This window comes from Petaurus breviceps, unplaced genomic scaffold (assembly GCF_028583685.1).
Source record: "Petaurus breviceps papuanus isolate PSGF00001 unplaced genomic scaffold, PetGlider_PUasm1.0 91133, whole genome shotgun sequence".
Lineage (NCBI taxonomy): Eukaryota > Metazoa > Chordata > Mammalia > Diprotodontia > Petauridae > Petaurus > Petaurus breviceps.
In genome coordinates, this window is record NW_027187419.1 from 3,836,436 (window position 1) to 3,853,058 (window position 16,623).

The following is a 16,623-nucleotide window of genomic DNA, read 5'->3' on the forward strand; positions in this document are numbered from 1 at the left end:
CATTCCCTTCCCAATTTTCCTCCACTTCTCTTACTTGATTTTCAAAATTCTTCTTGAGCTCCTCCATGGCTTGCTACCAATTCATATTTTTCTTGGAGTCTTTTTATGCAGGAGTTTTGACTCTGTTGTCTTCTTCTGGTTCTGTTTTGATTCTTCTTTTTCACCAAAGAACAATTCTGTAGTCTGCTTTCTCTTCCTCTCTTTGGCCATTTTGCCAGTCAATTACTTGACTTTCGAGCTCTTTGCCATGGTAGAACTTTGCTTCCAGAGTGGAGAATACTGTGTCCCAAATTTCTGGGGTTTTGTTCAGCTGTTGTCAGAGCTACTTCTAGGCATCTCCCTCAGAACTGTGAGCAGGATTCCGTCTCTGTAGTTGCCACAAACTTTGTCACACCAGCATTCTTCCTCCCCCAGGACTGCTATCCAAAACTGTGACTCAGATCCAAATAGGGCAAAGCAAGAGAATCCTTCCTCATCTCTAGCAAAGAGATTTCTGCAATTGACTTTGGTCAGCCATTTGGTACCCCCACCACCACCAATTGTGGGCCTGGAGCTCAGGAAGTAGCCTCCTTGCTGTCACAGCCACCACAGTCTCCACTGTTCTGGGGGCAGGAGCTCAACCACACTCTCCTCTCACTCAGGTCCAACAAAGTTTCCCCACTGATCTTTTATTTTCCCTTTGGCATTTATGGATTGAGAAGTCTAGAGACTGCCACAGCTGCCAGGGATCAGTTCCCTGAGGTCTGCTCTGGTCTGTACCTCCAGTCTGTGCCAACATGGCCCACATGGGTCTGCGCTCTGCTCCCAGACCAGTGTGCTAGACACTTCCTTTCAGCTTGCCAGCCTGACTGCAGCTGGAGATGTATTTCACTCTGTCATTTTGTGTGTACTGTAGCTCTAAAATTTGCTTTGAGCCATTTTTACAGGTATTGGTGGTGCTTGGAACATGAGCTCATGCAAGTTCCTCCTTTAACACCACTATCTTGGCTTCACCCCCTTCAGAGTTAATTCTAAGGGCCTGCAAGTTTTCTGTACTTTCAAGGAGGTGTGACCTAGCGAGAGATGTGGTCACTGTTTTCCTGGCTTGTGCTCTGATGTTTACCCAGGAAGGGCCCCTGTTCCATTGCAGCTATAGGTGCAAACACTCCTCTTGGTCATGGAATTGTGGCTAGGTCCCTTTCTCTTCTCTAGCTACATATGCTAGTGCTCCTCTCCAACCTAGAACTGCTAATTACAACTGTATATGGGTAATAGAGTTGCCAGACAGTGGCAACTACATCTAATTCCAGCAAAGAGTACCCTGAAATCTCTTTCTGACCAATTGTAGAACCCCCTTACCATCTCTTGTCTGAGAACTTCTGAAGGTACTGCCACCACTGTTGTAGCCACATCCAAGTTCTGCTGCTAGTGCTACTTCTGTATTTGCTCTGGATTGACCCCTACCCTGTTGCCACAGATTTTATGTACAGCCCTCCTTGTCTTGGGCTAGAAAAGTGATTCAACTTGATCTTTTGTTGGCTCTGCCATTCTAAAACTCAATTGGAGATGCTATTTTAAAGTTGTTTAGAGGGCAATATTGGGAGTATTTGCCTGATTTGTTGCTTCTAATCCTCTATCTTAGCTCCTAATAAATGCTTGTTGGTTGATTGAATATACACGTGTTAAATTATTATTAAATTAGTTGGTGTCATTTTTCTCTTATCTTTCACTTCCTATATTTCATCCATAACTTACTTAAATAGGTCTGTTTGGAAATGTTTTAATGTCATTCCATCTGCTTCCTTTTCATGTTCTTATTCTTCTAGTTTTGAATTTATTTTTATCTTTGCTCTGATAATTTGGTGGTCCAACTGTGCACAGAAAACTGATACAGGAATGACTCTCACATCACAGACAAGAATTTTATGTCTGCTAACATATAATCATTTGACTTTTTTTGTTATGCTATTTGGTGCACAACATGCCCAGCACTTTCTATTTCTTTTTCAGAAGAAAATAGTCATAATATTTAGGCATGAAACTTCTGGGAGTTGTCAAGTCTTTGATTTTTTTTTTCATTTCTTACTTTTGAAACAGATTGTCTTACTTTTTCTACATCTTTATTTATTCCTACATTTATACTGAAGTCACCAATATCAGAAGATATTTTGAGTTAATTTGGAAAATGTCTTATTCGGTTCTTCATATATTTTATTTGCTTTTTCAGACTCTGTAAAATATATTGGTATGTAAACTAAAATTATTATCTTTTTACTAATACTTATCATGGACAATGCATCATGAGATGTCCAAAGGTACCACAAAAATTACTTTTCTTTGTGTCTCTGGATCCATAATGAAATTAACTCCACCTTCCATTTTGTTTACCTCTCAATGGAGAGGCATAAATACATTATTATTATCTTTTTTGCTTTTACATTAGAAGTTTATATTGAATGGAGAAGTTATCCTTTTTCTCCTCTTATTGCTATAATTTTATTTGAATAAAAATAGATATCTTAATTCCATTTAGATAAATCTATGATAGATGGAAGTAGGGGTTGGGAATGGGTGGAGAGGTAATATTCTGTCACAGTTATGACTTTGGAGCACAGTGTACCAACTTCAGTTACCTTTTTTTCTTCTTCTCTTCCCTTCTGTATCATCATCATCTTCTTCTTCTTCTTCTTTAACTTTTTCTTCTCCCCCCCATTTTATTATTATCATTATAGAAATGCATATTTTGAACTGGAGTGATTTTAAGGATTGTCAAATCAAACCACTCCACTGTGCAAATGCAGCCCAAAGAGGTCACACAGGTAAGTGGTAAGTATAAGTGGTAAGTACTAAAAGTAGAATTGAAAAACAAATCTTGTTTGAAAACTACTGTTTCTTCCACTAAATCATAGTACCACTATTTTCTTCTTGTTCCCTTTTCTTTCTTTTTAAATTTTCTTTTTAATGTTTTATGTATGACTTTATAATATCCATCTTACCTTTAAATCCTCTCCTGTGTGCTCTACACACAAACACATACACACATCTTTGTCTTATAACAAAGAAAAAGAGAAAAGCAGTTAAACAGGACAAACCATTATGAAGAACACATTTTACAGCAATAATCTAAACACAGAGTTCATCATGATACAAACTCACTAATAGCTTGTGAGGTCTGCATATAGCATCATATGTTTCTTATTGTTGTTGTTGTTTTCAGTTTGGGCCTTCATTGAAACTTCCTATCTCCTGGCATCACTGGGATATTCCCAAGAACTCCTCATGTCCTGAAGTACCACCCCCCCCTCCCCACAGCTGTGACATACACATAAACTGATCAGAGAATGACCAAAATCAGGAAGCGGCTAGACTAGATGATCCCACACAGACATTTTCTGATGTGAACACCATTACCAGTGCAGCTTACAGTGTGGCCACCATATTTAATTGTCAAAAAACATACTGCAAACAAGCTCAGCTAAATATCAAGGGCCAATCTCTGACCTGGTCCATAAATGGGAAGAATCTGGTCCAGGATTTCTCCCAAGCCAACTCCCCATGAAGGCTATATTATGTCTTAAAATTGGCTTACCATCTCTTCCTGACTTGCAGGAGTTTTGGACATGATAACCAAGCAGTGACCCAGACATAGATGCATGCAAGGGAACAAGGATATTAAAACATATGGATATGTGTAAGTGAACAAGGACATTAAAACATACAGATACATGTAAATGAACAAGGACATTAAACATTTTCTCATGGTAACCTAAGAGATACTTGCTTTACATTCATTACATAAACCCTGCTGTCTGATCAATAAATGGGAACTGCTATGACAGATCCTGCCAGGCTCGTGTCTAATCATTCCGCACTCTTCACTTCAGCCTGTGCCCATTTTGATGCAGGCATCAGTGGTACCATGAACAGGGATTTAAGAAAAAGCACCAGAAAGAGGAGTGGCCTCCTGAAACTCTGGAAAACAAAACTAAAGGTAGAAGGCAAAAGTCAGATTTTCTCTTAAGTTAAAAACTTACAGAGGGTAACTCACTAGGGTAACGCAAGTATGTGATAGGAATTAGTAGAAAATACAAAGCACAGATAAGCCAAGTCTTGGGAAAAAGCTTTCAGGAGAAAATGGGACAGGTACAAAATGAAAGTAGAGACAGAGAATGATGTCTAACACTTTGATTGTTTTTTTTTCTTTTTTTATATGTTTTTTCAAATGCTTTATTAACTTCTGATTTACATCATTCATTTCCACCAGATTTTGAGTTACAAATTTTCTCCCCATTTTTCCCCTACCCACCACCCCAAAATAGCAGTCACACAAGATATCCCCTCCTCTAATCTGCTCTCTCCCATATTTTCTCCCATACCTGTTTCTAATTTTCCAGTGGATCTCTATGCCCCAGTGCCTGTATATCATATTTCCCAATTACATGTAAAATAGTCTTAATAATAGTATATTTATATCAGTATTTGATTTTTAAAACTTTGAATTCCAGATTCATTCCCTTCCTCCCTTGTCTCCCACCCTTACTGGGAAGATAAGCAGTTCAGTATAGGTCGGACATGTGTGACTAATGCAAAACAATGACATTGTAGATATATTGTAAAAGAATGACTATATTTCCCTCCCTCCTATCCCACCTCCCACTTTTTCTATTCTCTACTGTGATCCTGTTCCTTTTCAAAAGTGGGTGCTCCCAACTTCGCTCCCCCCCCAGCCTGCCCTCCCTTCCATCATACCCCCTCTCATCCCCTTCCCCCTACTCTCCTGTAGGGTGAGATACCCTATTTAGTGTATTCCCTCCCCAAGCTAAATTCAGTGAGAATAAGGTTGACCCATTCCCTTTTGCCTTCCTATGCTTCCCCTCCATAGTAACCATTTTCCCTTGCCTCTTCTATAAGAGATGATTTACCCCATTCTTTCTCTCCCCATCTCCTCTCATTATATTCCTCTCTCACCTCTTAATTTCACCTTTTAAATATCATCCCTTCCTGTTGTATTGGTCCTGTGCCTGCTATCTATGTATACCTGTAAACATATATAAGCAAATTCACATATGTATTCATATGCCCATATACCCTCATATATATATATTCCCTTCAACTACTGAGAAAAGTTTCATTAATTACAATGATTTATTTTCCATGCAGGAATGTTAATAGTTCAACTTTGATAAGTTACTTATGATTTCTTTTCCTTGTTTACCTTCTCATGCTTCTTTTGCTTCTTGTATTTGAATGTCAAATTTTCTATTCAACTCTGGTTTTTTCCTCAAGAATTCTTGAAAATCCTCTATTCCACTGAATGACCATATTTCCCCCTGAAACATGATACTCAGTTTTGTTGGGTATGTGACTCTTGGTTTTAATCCCAGCTCCTTTGACCTCTGGAATATCGTATTCCAAGCCCTTCGATCCCTCAGTATAGAACCTGCCAGATCCTGGGTTATCCTGATTGTGTTTCCACAATATTAAAATTGTTTCTTCTTGGCTGCTTGTAATATTCTCTCTTTAATCTGGGAATTCTGGAACCTGGCTATAATACTCCTAGGAATTTTCTTTTTGGGATCTTTTTCGGGAGGTGGTCGGTGTATTCTTTCAACCTCTACTTTGCCCTCTGGTTCTAAAACATCAGGGCAGTTTTCTTTGAGAACTTCCTGGAGGATGATTTCTAGGTTCTTACTTTGATCATGGCTTTCAGGTAGTCCAATAATTTTTAAATTATCTCTGCTGGATCTATTTTCCAGGTCAGTGTTTTATCCCATGAGATATTTCACATTGCCTTCTATTCTTTCATTTGTTTGGATCTGTTTAATAGCATCTTGATTTCTCATAAAGTCATTAGCTTCCATTTGCTCCAATCTAATTCTGAAGCAATGATTCTCCTCATTGAGCTTTTGAGATTCTTTTTCCATCTGGCAAATTCGACTTTTTAAGGCATTCTTCTCCTCATTGCCTTTTTGAGCCTCTTTTGCCATTTGAGTTAGTCTATTTTTTTTTAAGCAATCGGGGTTAAGTAACTTGCTCAAGGCTACACGGCCAGTTATTTCTGGGTGTGGTGCTAAGTGTCTGAGCCCGGGATTCTATCTCCAGGTCGTCCCAACACTGGAGCCGGTACTCTTACTCGCTGAGCCACCTGGCCGCCCCTAAGCAATTGGGGTTAAGTAACTTGCTCAAGGTTACACGGCCAGGTGTTTCTGGGTGGGTGCTAAGTGTCTGAGCCCGGGATTCGATCTCCAGGTCTTCTCAACACTGGAGCCGGTGCTCTTACTTGCTGTGCTACCTGGCCACCCCAAGAGTTAGTCTATTTTTAAGGTATTATTTTCCTCAGTCAGGCTGTTGACTCTCATTTCTTAATTTTCTTGCATTGTTCTCATTTCTCTTCCCAATTTTTGCTCCACTTCTCTTATCTGCTTCTTAAGGTCTTCTATGGCCTGTAATCAGCTTGTATTTTCCTTTGAAGCTTTTGGTGCAGGAGTTCTGACTTCACTGTCTTCCTCCTGTTCCAGGCCCTGATCCTTTTTGTCCCTAAAATAGGAGTCGAATGTTAGAATCTTCTGTATGCTTTGTTTTCTTTGCCTGGTCATGTCACCCCTCAGTCACTTGACCCCTGGGCTTTTTGCCACAGTATGACTCTGCCACCAGACAGGGGAGATTTCGTCCCAAATGTTGGGGTTTTCTCAGCTGCCAGAGGTATTAGATGGGTGTCCTCTCTGAGGTTTCCACATGCTGTGGCAAGCTAGACACACCGTGGTGCTGGCTGGCTGTGCCGGCGTCTCAGTGGCTTCTCACCCTGGGGACAAAAGCCAACGCACTCCCACTTACTGGGTCCCAACGTCCAGACTGCACTGGCCTTTCACTTTGTCCTTCTCATCTATGTGTTGATAAATCTGGAAACGGCCACAGCTGCTGCTGATCTGGGGTCCCTCTGGCTGGCAGTTGGTCACTCCCGCCCTGGGGCTAAAGCCTTGGCATGGGGTTGGGCTCATCTCCCAGAGTGCTGCGCTGGCCAATTCCTGCCAGCCTGCTGGGCTGTCCTCAGCAGGAGGTTAGCTTCTCTGTGTCATTTTCTGGGTTCTGCAGCTCCAAAGTTTGTTTAGAATCCCCTTTTACATGGATTGGGTAAGGTGGAAGCTGGAGCAGCAGGGAGGTCCTGCTTCTATTCTGCCATCTTGACTCCTACATATCTAAGGCTTTTAAAAAGAATAGTAAAAGAAGGAGGATTGCTTATCACCAATAGTCAACTACAAGAATTCTTGGAATGTGTAGAGCAGAAGGGGAGGGTAGATTTGGTAATAGAGGATATAGCAGGGAGATAGAGGATTAAAAGGCTTATGGAGGAGGGACTCCAGCATGTCCCATTTCTGCCTTTTTTCTATGGAATATATTAATGACATATTCAGCATCAGAAATGAAAGTGCTAGGGTGGCCATTCACTGTGATATAGCTTTCTCTGTGGGAGACAGATAAAAAGAAAATGATAAAGTAAGTTTTACCTAGGACCAAGCATAATGTCTGATTTCTGCAAATGATCTTTAACAATTTCTGAGTGTGCTCTTCCTGTCATTTTCTGTCTGTTTTGTTTATGTGTTTCTGTGTGAAAGAGTGTTAGTGAGTAATCTGACACCCTGTAAGGTTTAAAATGCAGCTGTACTTTGGGACTTTCCTTGGACTGCTCTTATCTCTTTCCCTCTCCCTTCCTCCCCTGCTGCTGACCACAGGCAGCAGGAGAGCGAAAGAGAAAGGAAAAGTATTTTATCTTATAGATTATATGATGGTAATATTGAGTTATAAAGTATAGAAAGATGTATCAGGCATAAACTATTTGCATTGAAAAGTATGAACAGAAGTTTTAATATTTTAAAAGGTTTGAAACATCTCTTTCCTCCCCATCTCAACTGTGGCCAACTTGAGAGAGGAAGAAAGTGATAAGAAATGAGAGGAAAATTTTTCCCTCAGATCAAAGAGGCATACAAACAAGCACTTAACCATTTCCTGCCTCACCCATAAGAGAAAAATTTTGTGTATCAGGATGCAACTGTAAGGCAATTGAATTTATGTGAAAAGTAAAAAGTGTCACTCCTAATTTGATGCTAAAGATAATTCCAAATTTATTTTACTATTTGGCATTTAGGCAAATTGTCATATTTCTAAGATCTGATAAGAAGCATGAGTTTTTTGGGGTTCTCTACTAAGGTAGAGTAATGGGAGAGGCACCACTCCAACCTCACTGTTGCTGGAAGATTCAAAGCTATGACTTTCAAAGAAAATTTTAAGGAGTGGACATGTAAATAAAGTTTATTGGAGTAAAAGTTAAACCAGCTGAAATCATTTTACAAAAATTTATTAAAGTCTCTAGTCCTTGATCAGATTAAAACAGAGAGTGCTGAAGAATAATAGGGAATTTTAGTTACCCTCCAAATCTGACTAAAGGGAAAAAGCATAATAAATTTATCAAGGATCCCACTAGCAACAGCTGTTGGGCACTGAAGCCCACACCTTTAAGCAAACAGATGAACCTCTTCCTTCAAAACCCCTAAATACACAATCAGGCTCTACAGCTGTGAGGAGAAGAGAAAAATCTCTACACTTGATAAGCCCAATTTTCTATCAAGATTTTTTGCAAGTGATGATTTGGAAATAAAATTAATGTCATAATGTCATTGTGTTTTTATGTCTATATAGTAAAAATTAAGTGATTATTGTAATCTAGAAATAGTGTTAGATAAGCAAATTTTTAATCTGAATTTTGTTGAAACTAAAAGATAGAGGAAAAGATTTTGTAAAAACAGTTATGTCGCTTATGTTTTATAATGTTAATATATGCTATCTAGGAAACCAGATATTTACACCTTTACCTGTAGTTAAAAAGGAGGTTACAGCCAAAACAATTTGGCTATCATTTATGGAAATTATTACCTAAGTTACTTTAATGTTTTAATGCTAAAACCTAAAATTGTTAATTGATTACTGTATGTGAAAAAGAGGAGACTGGGTGAAAACTTTATTCAGATTAATTCTGCTGATTCAGACCATTCCTCCTACATGTATGAGATTTGATGAAGCAGGGACATCACCCCACAGCCCCTCCCTAAAGTCCATCTCAGTAATTTTTATTTTGATAAACTGCCAAGGAAACTATCTCTAGAGGCAAGGTCATTCAGCTTGACAAAGGAACTTGTTCTAGTTATGTAGTTCCTAAATAATGAATCTAACTTCATAAGAAAGTTGTCCAACAATAAAAAGATTTCTAACAATTGGCTTTTACATCAGGGTGTGTTAAAATTTGATAAAGAAAAACATTAAATGAAATTCTTTATGTAGGAGAAACCTAGTAAATCTTTATTGTTTATTACAACTCCATGGGAATAAAATTAACATGTAATTGGATATTAGTTGTGAGTGGTGAAAAATTGCTACTTAAAATCAAAAGCATTTAATACTATATTTAATTCACATATTCTTATTTTTTCTTTCTATAGCAAAATTTCTATGATCAGAATAATTAGTCAGTAAAAGATATGAACTCTTTTGTGTTAGCTTTATAAGAAATCTAATATTTTTTATCAAGAATTAGAATATATACATAAATGCATACAAACTACTTAAGCTCACTTTATAATATTCCCATTGTTTAGAGGGATTCTAAAACTAATAGCTTTTATAAGTATTATGATCAGCCTTTTAATTGTTGCCAATATAAAGATTCAATTACCATACAATATCTAAAAGTTCTGCAATAATTTGTTAATAAATACCTTGAGAATTTATGTTACTTAAGGATATGTTACACTGATTTGGTTTAAATGAACCTCAATCTTAAAAGTTTTGTTTTTGCTTTTAGGTAAAAAAAAGCTATCGTTTTAAAACTTTTAAATTAATTTTTTTTCATAAAAGCTTAGTTATCATTTATGAATTTTAAAACTCTTTTGAATAAAGGGGATATACTTTTAAAATTTCTTTTCAATCCCTAGCATTATTTTTAGGAAGCCTACTAAAACTTTAATTTCAAAGACAATTTATAGTTAAGTTAAAATAAAGTAGAACAGATTTTGCTGTTTTGATTTAAATGTATCCCATAGCCTAAGCAAGAGTTAAGTAGTGTTTGAACTTATTATAGGTAAAAGATTCAATTTCTGAAGTATCTCTTTCTTCCAAAATGAATATAATCAGAGGATAAACAAACTTTGTGAAACATGGATGTAGGTGTACTATTCAATTTTAAAGTTCTATTCAGGAACTTCTTTTGTCTATCAGCTTCCTGGAAATGCAAGCTACTACATTAATTCTAATAATGATAAAGTTATTAATATTCACTTTACTTCTGCCACTAGACACATCTTTCTGCTATGATATTATTGTTAAATGATTTTTATTTTCCCCTTAATATTGTGTCAGATAGCAAATATTCAGTGTACGTGTGCCCACATATTGATACTGCTAAACTTAAACATACATGGTACAAAGATCCTTTTAACTTTTATCTAAGATTACAAAATCTCATAAGATAGAGGTCACAACCTATTTAACCCATATTACAGCTCATTCTTCACTTCCTGGACCTCTTTATCAAAATAATGTGACTATTGATCAAAAAGTTCAAGTTTTTCCAACTCTTTTTTTCCAAAACATTCATAAAGCTACATTATCTCACTCTTATTTTCAGCAAAATACACATATTCTATGTAAACAATTCCATGTTACTAGGGAACAAGCTAGACAGAGTATTAAAAACTTCTCTCAATGTGCATATATATATACACACACACACACACACACACACACACACACATATATATATATTTCCTCTAGCTTCCCTTAACATAGGGGAAACAGTAAAAAAAATTTAATTAACTATATGTTACAGTTTTTTGCTTCAATGGGCATTCCAATTGCACTCTTTCTGTGATCACTTTCAAATGATAGTAATTACAGGCATAACCCTTATAATCTTGACAAATGGAATAAAGATATTAAAACCTATTTGCAAAATATAATAAAAAAAAGGACTTGGTCCAATATACCATAAAGGAAATTATCTACTGCTTTATACACCAAAAAAAATTTTTATATATCACTAAAAATGAGTATATACCAGCAGTAATACAATGTGAAAAGGTGCATATTTCCCAAATGAAGGTCATCCAAACACAAATGTGGGAAGGGCCTATCCCTTACTAATGGGACGGGGGCAGAGACTATGTTTATGTTTTCCAGAAGCCATGGAACAACAAGTGTGAAATGTCAGGGCATATAATCCAGCTCACCCAGAAGATGAAAAGAGCTCTGGAAGCAGAAGAAGAAATCATGGAGACAGAATGTGGGAATAAAGAAGAAGAGGTCTCCTAATGCAGCCACTACACAAAAAGCTGCACCCACATGGGGGCAGATCGAACATTTATTATTTCAACCCATAGAACTGAAAACTGTTACCCCAAGATTTGTGTTTCTTGCTATGATTACTCTGACTTCAATACAAACTAAACTGGTTATGTCTTGATTTAAGTCCTGAGACATATACCCCTATCACGTCAATTATTTCATATATAACCTATAACTACATGTATTTGACCCCTTCAAGCCTTCCTTACCTCTACTAATGTGAATAATTTGCAGATGATATGTCAATACTATATTTTACTGGAATACAACCTGCTTGTAGAACCACCCTCTTTTGGTTCCAGACTTCAGGGGAACCTGTACTTTTAGTAATATCTGATTCTCTATCTACAAAAAGAACTTCTAATCATGGGACTAATTGCCATAGCCTCCTTCTCAATATCAACAACTGTGTCTTCTATTTATTTACTAAGTGAAATACCAACTGCTCATTATGTGACTGAATTGGCAAAGAATGTTAGCTTGGCTTTAAAAAAACATGTAATTATGGATACACCTATCTATGTATGACTCTTTTGTATGGAATATTATGCATTAATTGTGCTCTTACTCAATGTATAACTGGTAGATATTTGTTGTAGTAATTGTTGAACAATCTTCATTTGTTTTTTCCAACTAATTTTAACTCCATTACATACAAATTTCTGATTTCTTAAAAGGGGGGAAAGGATTGTCAGACTTCTTGTTACTAGACTCATTGCACTACTATTATTCTACTATTGTTGATAATTTCAACCATTGTGTCTACAATTCCTTTATTTGAAAAAATCCCCAAAACTGTTCAATATGTTAATGAATACAATATTTCTGTAGCCTTTAAGACACAACAGAATATAGATAAGAATCTTTTGTATAAGACCAATGTATTAGAACAATTAATATTTTATTTACATATATTTATGTAACTCCTTTACCATATATTAGCTCTGATTCTAATATTTTGGGGGACAAAATACATGTCCAACTTCTTGGTGTTTGATATGATTCAAATATTACAAAGTATATCAGAAAACATCCAAAATTGTCATCACTCTGGAATTGATCCAGGAACATTGCAAACACAATATTGTTAATTGTTAACATTCTTGAAGTTATTTCCTTTTAATTTGATGTCTATGATTTTACATATTTTACCAGTATTGATTATTGTATTATTTCTTTGTATCTACCTTCTTGCAGTGACCAGACTGATGTCACAGTCTTTGTAACCATTATCAACTCAAATGTATGAAAATAACTTTTATAGGTCAGGATTTATATTGGAATGTATTTGAAGAAATTATAATCTCGGATAATGTATCATTAGAAGTTGACACTATGGAATGATAGTAGAATGCAAAATTGCAGTGTGACTGTCGCTATGCTTACGTTTGTGTAACCCCATATAGTTGCAATAATGAAACTTCTAATGTCACTTGGAGTCAAATTAGGAATAGGTTTAATGGCACTTTGCATAGTCATAATCTTACCTGGAATATAAATCAATTGTCCTATATGACTTAACAAATAACACAAAGTCATATTTCAGGAATTGATCCTGAAGATGTAGCCAATCAGATATTTCACTGGATAAATCAGATTAATCCATTTAATAATCTTAACTCTCTATTGCTACACTTTGTTCCAATTGCATGCTTGCTGATGATATTGTGCCTTGCTGCACCTCTGGGGATTCACATGCTCAGACAGTCTTTCCTGGCTTTGGGAACCAAGGCTCACACTCTTAAGTTATTTGCACAGAAAGGGGGAGATGTAGAGGGCCAGTTTCTGACCCAGTCCATAAATGGGAAGAGTCTGGTCCAGGATTTCTCCCAAGCCAGCTCCCTGTGAAGGCTATATTATGTCTTAAGATTGGCTCACCATTTCTTCCTGACTTGCAGGAGTTTAGGATGTGATAACCAAGCAGTGATTGATGAATATGCATGACAAATATGCATGCAAGGGAACAAGGACATATGGATTTATGTAAATTAACAAGGACATTAAAACATACAGATGTGTAACTTAACAAGGACATTAAACATTTTCTGATGGGAACCTAAGAGATAATTATTTTACATTCATTGTATAAACCCTGCTCTCTGATCAATAAATGGGAACTGCTATGACAGATCCTACCTGGCTCATGTCCAATCATTTCACACTCTTCAGTTCAGCCTGTGCCCATTTTGATGCAGGCATCAGCTAAATATTCACCTGGAGGTGAGAGACTACTTGGAGCTCCAAAAGAATTATGGAGGGGACTAGGATTTTTTTCTGTAGAACTGAAGGCACGAGCTTTAGGAACAGTAACCGTTTTTAAATGGCACCTATCTTATCAGTTTCACTTTATTTTGGGCAGGTAATATCTCTGTGTCTCTTTTGTTCCTACACCCCAAGTGCATCTGGCCTCTGGAGATCAAGGAATAGAGACTATTATAAAGGGATTTTCACAGGGCAGTTTGTCAATGGGACATTCCAGGTCTTCACTGAATGTGGCCCGATTCTAAACACAAGTACTGTACTATGCCAAAACCTGGACCCATGAGATCAAAATGCCTTCTACTCTGTGAAATCTCCAGATTTATCCTGTGATATACTGACCCATATGACATCCAGAAATCGTGAAATTTCTTACCTCAGCATCAAGGAAAGCAAACGTTTTCATTGGTAACTGAATCTACAGATATACTGGAAGATGTAGATGGGAGGGTTTGGGATGTAAACAAAATCCTTTGTAAGGTCCTTTTCCAATTTGAGCCATATTTCCTGCTAGTTACATTAGTAAGAATCTTATCTATAAAGTGGAAATACCCAGGAAATCAGCCTTCCTCATCTGCAATTGTAGTTTTCCATAGAGGCAGACACCAGCAATTTTGATTATTGGCATTCCTACAGATAAGTCTTAGTTTTGTGGTATTTGTTCAAAGTGCTGGCCCTAAAATTAAATTCTGAGATTCCATGTTAAAACTGATTTGTGCATAATAAAGTTACAAAAAAAGGTAGCTCACTTGTATACAAAATGGTTAGAGTTAAATGAAAGTGTCTTTAAGCAAGCCTAAAGGGAGTTCTTGAGAAAAGAGCCAAATTAGTTTAAAATGTAAGAAAGAGCTGGTATTCATTGTATATCATAACTGGTTGATTTTGTTTTGTTCTGTATTTTCTTCTGTCAAATGAAAGTACTGAGACTATCAAAAAGTTTGAGCCCTTTGTTGCCTCACATTGTAAGTCTGTGTTCTGCTAAGGTGGTTAATACTTGGGTCTTCTTCCCTTTAAATGTCGTTATTGTACCATGATGTCCATGAGGAGAAACAATGTGGTATAATGGATAAAGTGCTAAACTTTGATTAAGGAAAACATGAGTTCAAATTCTACTGAGTTCAAAAAGTGTCATAACACTTACTTTTTACCTGTGTTATGCTATGCAAGTCACTTAAGCTCTTAGATCCCCAACTAACTCTCCAGAAATTTTCTGAGTCAGAAATGTATTTCAATCTGCATTGATGAAGGGAGTACCTTTGCTGGGAGGTCCCCACGCTGATGAAATCACAGACCCAGTTGTTCCATCAGTTGATATGATAAACATGTTGATATCCTGGCCACCTTGCCAACTGTAACATTCAAGACAGACTTACCAAAAGTATGTGGCCCAATAGTATATGAAGAACTGTATGGATTTCCCTTTTCCAAAAATTGAGTAGCTCATTAATTCTTACCTTTATTAATGATGAAGAAAGAAATGGATGGAAGTGATATCCTAAACTGGATTGTGACCAATTAAAGGAGATTGAGGAGATTGAAGTGATGGGATTTTTAGAAGGAAGTAGCAACTCCATTTTAGATTATATATTAGAGGAGGGGAAATAAGTACAGTTGGACAAGTCCTACCTACCTTTGGGGTGATAAAGATAAGTAACTGAGGCTTAAGATTCTCCATAGGGAAATGATCCAAGCAAGATGAAAAGCTTCCATGATTGAAAAATTTCAGGACTAAAATTATGACGATAAAAACATGAATGACTTTCATGAAGAAGAGTGGATCTGTCCTTGGTTCTATAGAAAGAATTGTTACTGATTTAGGATTTTAGGATTTGCAAAGTTTTATATAAACTATCTCTATGGTTCTCATAACAACTATATAAAGTATCTGAGAGTCAACAGGTATTATAATTGTTACTTTGCAAATGAGGAAATAGATTTAGAGATGTTAAGTGATTTGCATTGGTCACATAGTAAGTACAAAGTTAAAAGTGGAATCTAATTAAAATTAAAGATGGAGATTAAAATCCAACTCTCTTCTCATTCCAAAACAGCAGTATTTACTCTCTATGAAGGTACCATTCTGTGTTATTCAAGATTTTTTAAAAAATCAGTTATTTGCATATAGGCATGAAAACTTGCCAAAATTTTAGATTACAGATAACTGGGAGGAATGTCTAACACACTTAGGTAACAGAGTTAGAGTTCAAAAGATATTGACAGTCAGACCAGTGGTCTGAATCTAATAAAATTTGATTGGGATGAATGATGTCCTAATTTTCAAATGGGAGAAAGGACAGAATCTGTAAATTATGAACCAATGAGCTTGAAATTAATTCGTGGGAAAATTCTAGAATAGATCATTGTTGGGGACCACCTAGAAAGAGAAGCAGTGATAACAGAGTCAGTATTCCTTCATCAAGAATGGGTCATGCAGACTAACCTTCTTTCCTGTTGTTTTTCTTTTTTTCCCCACTAAGATTACTATGCTAATAGACAGGATAATACTGTGTATATAGCTTACCTAGATTTTGGCAAGGTTTTTGATAAAGTCTGTTACGCTATTGTTGTGGTGGAGTGAAGAAATAGAGTAGACAAAAATGCATTTAGATGGATATAAACCTGGCTGGATGATCAGACTCAAAGAGTCATTCCTAATGGCATGAATGGTTAGGGTGTTTCAGAAAAGAACTCTAGGGATCTGTGCTTGATCCGGTGCTGATCAAAATTTTCTATCAATTACTTTGATAAAGACACAAACGCCACCAGGCTCATCAGATTTCAGGATGACACAAAGGTTAGAGGAATAGTTAATATTCTGGTTGTCAGAGTCAAATCCACAAAGGCAGCAAGTGATGCAGCAGAGAGAGTGCAGGCCCTAGAGTTAGGAAGATTTAAATCTAGCCTCAGATACTTACTAGCTGTGACCCTGGACAAGTTATTTAGCCTCTGTTTATCTAAGTTTTCTCATTTGTAAAACAAAGGAAATAATACAAC

The 16,623-nt window shown here is 36.6% G+C and overlaps 1 pseudogene; it reads left to right on the forward strand.

Annotated features, from left to right (window-relative positions):
* The first annotated feature begins 3,320 nt into the window (after window positions 1-3,320).
* LOC138154801 (NXPE family member 1-like) lies at window positions 3,321-16,207 on the forward strand (annotated as a pseudogene).
* Window positions 16,208-16,623: the final 416 nt, after the last annotated feature.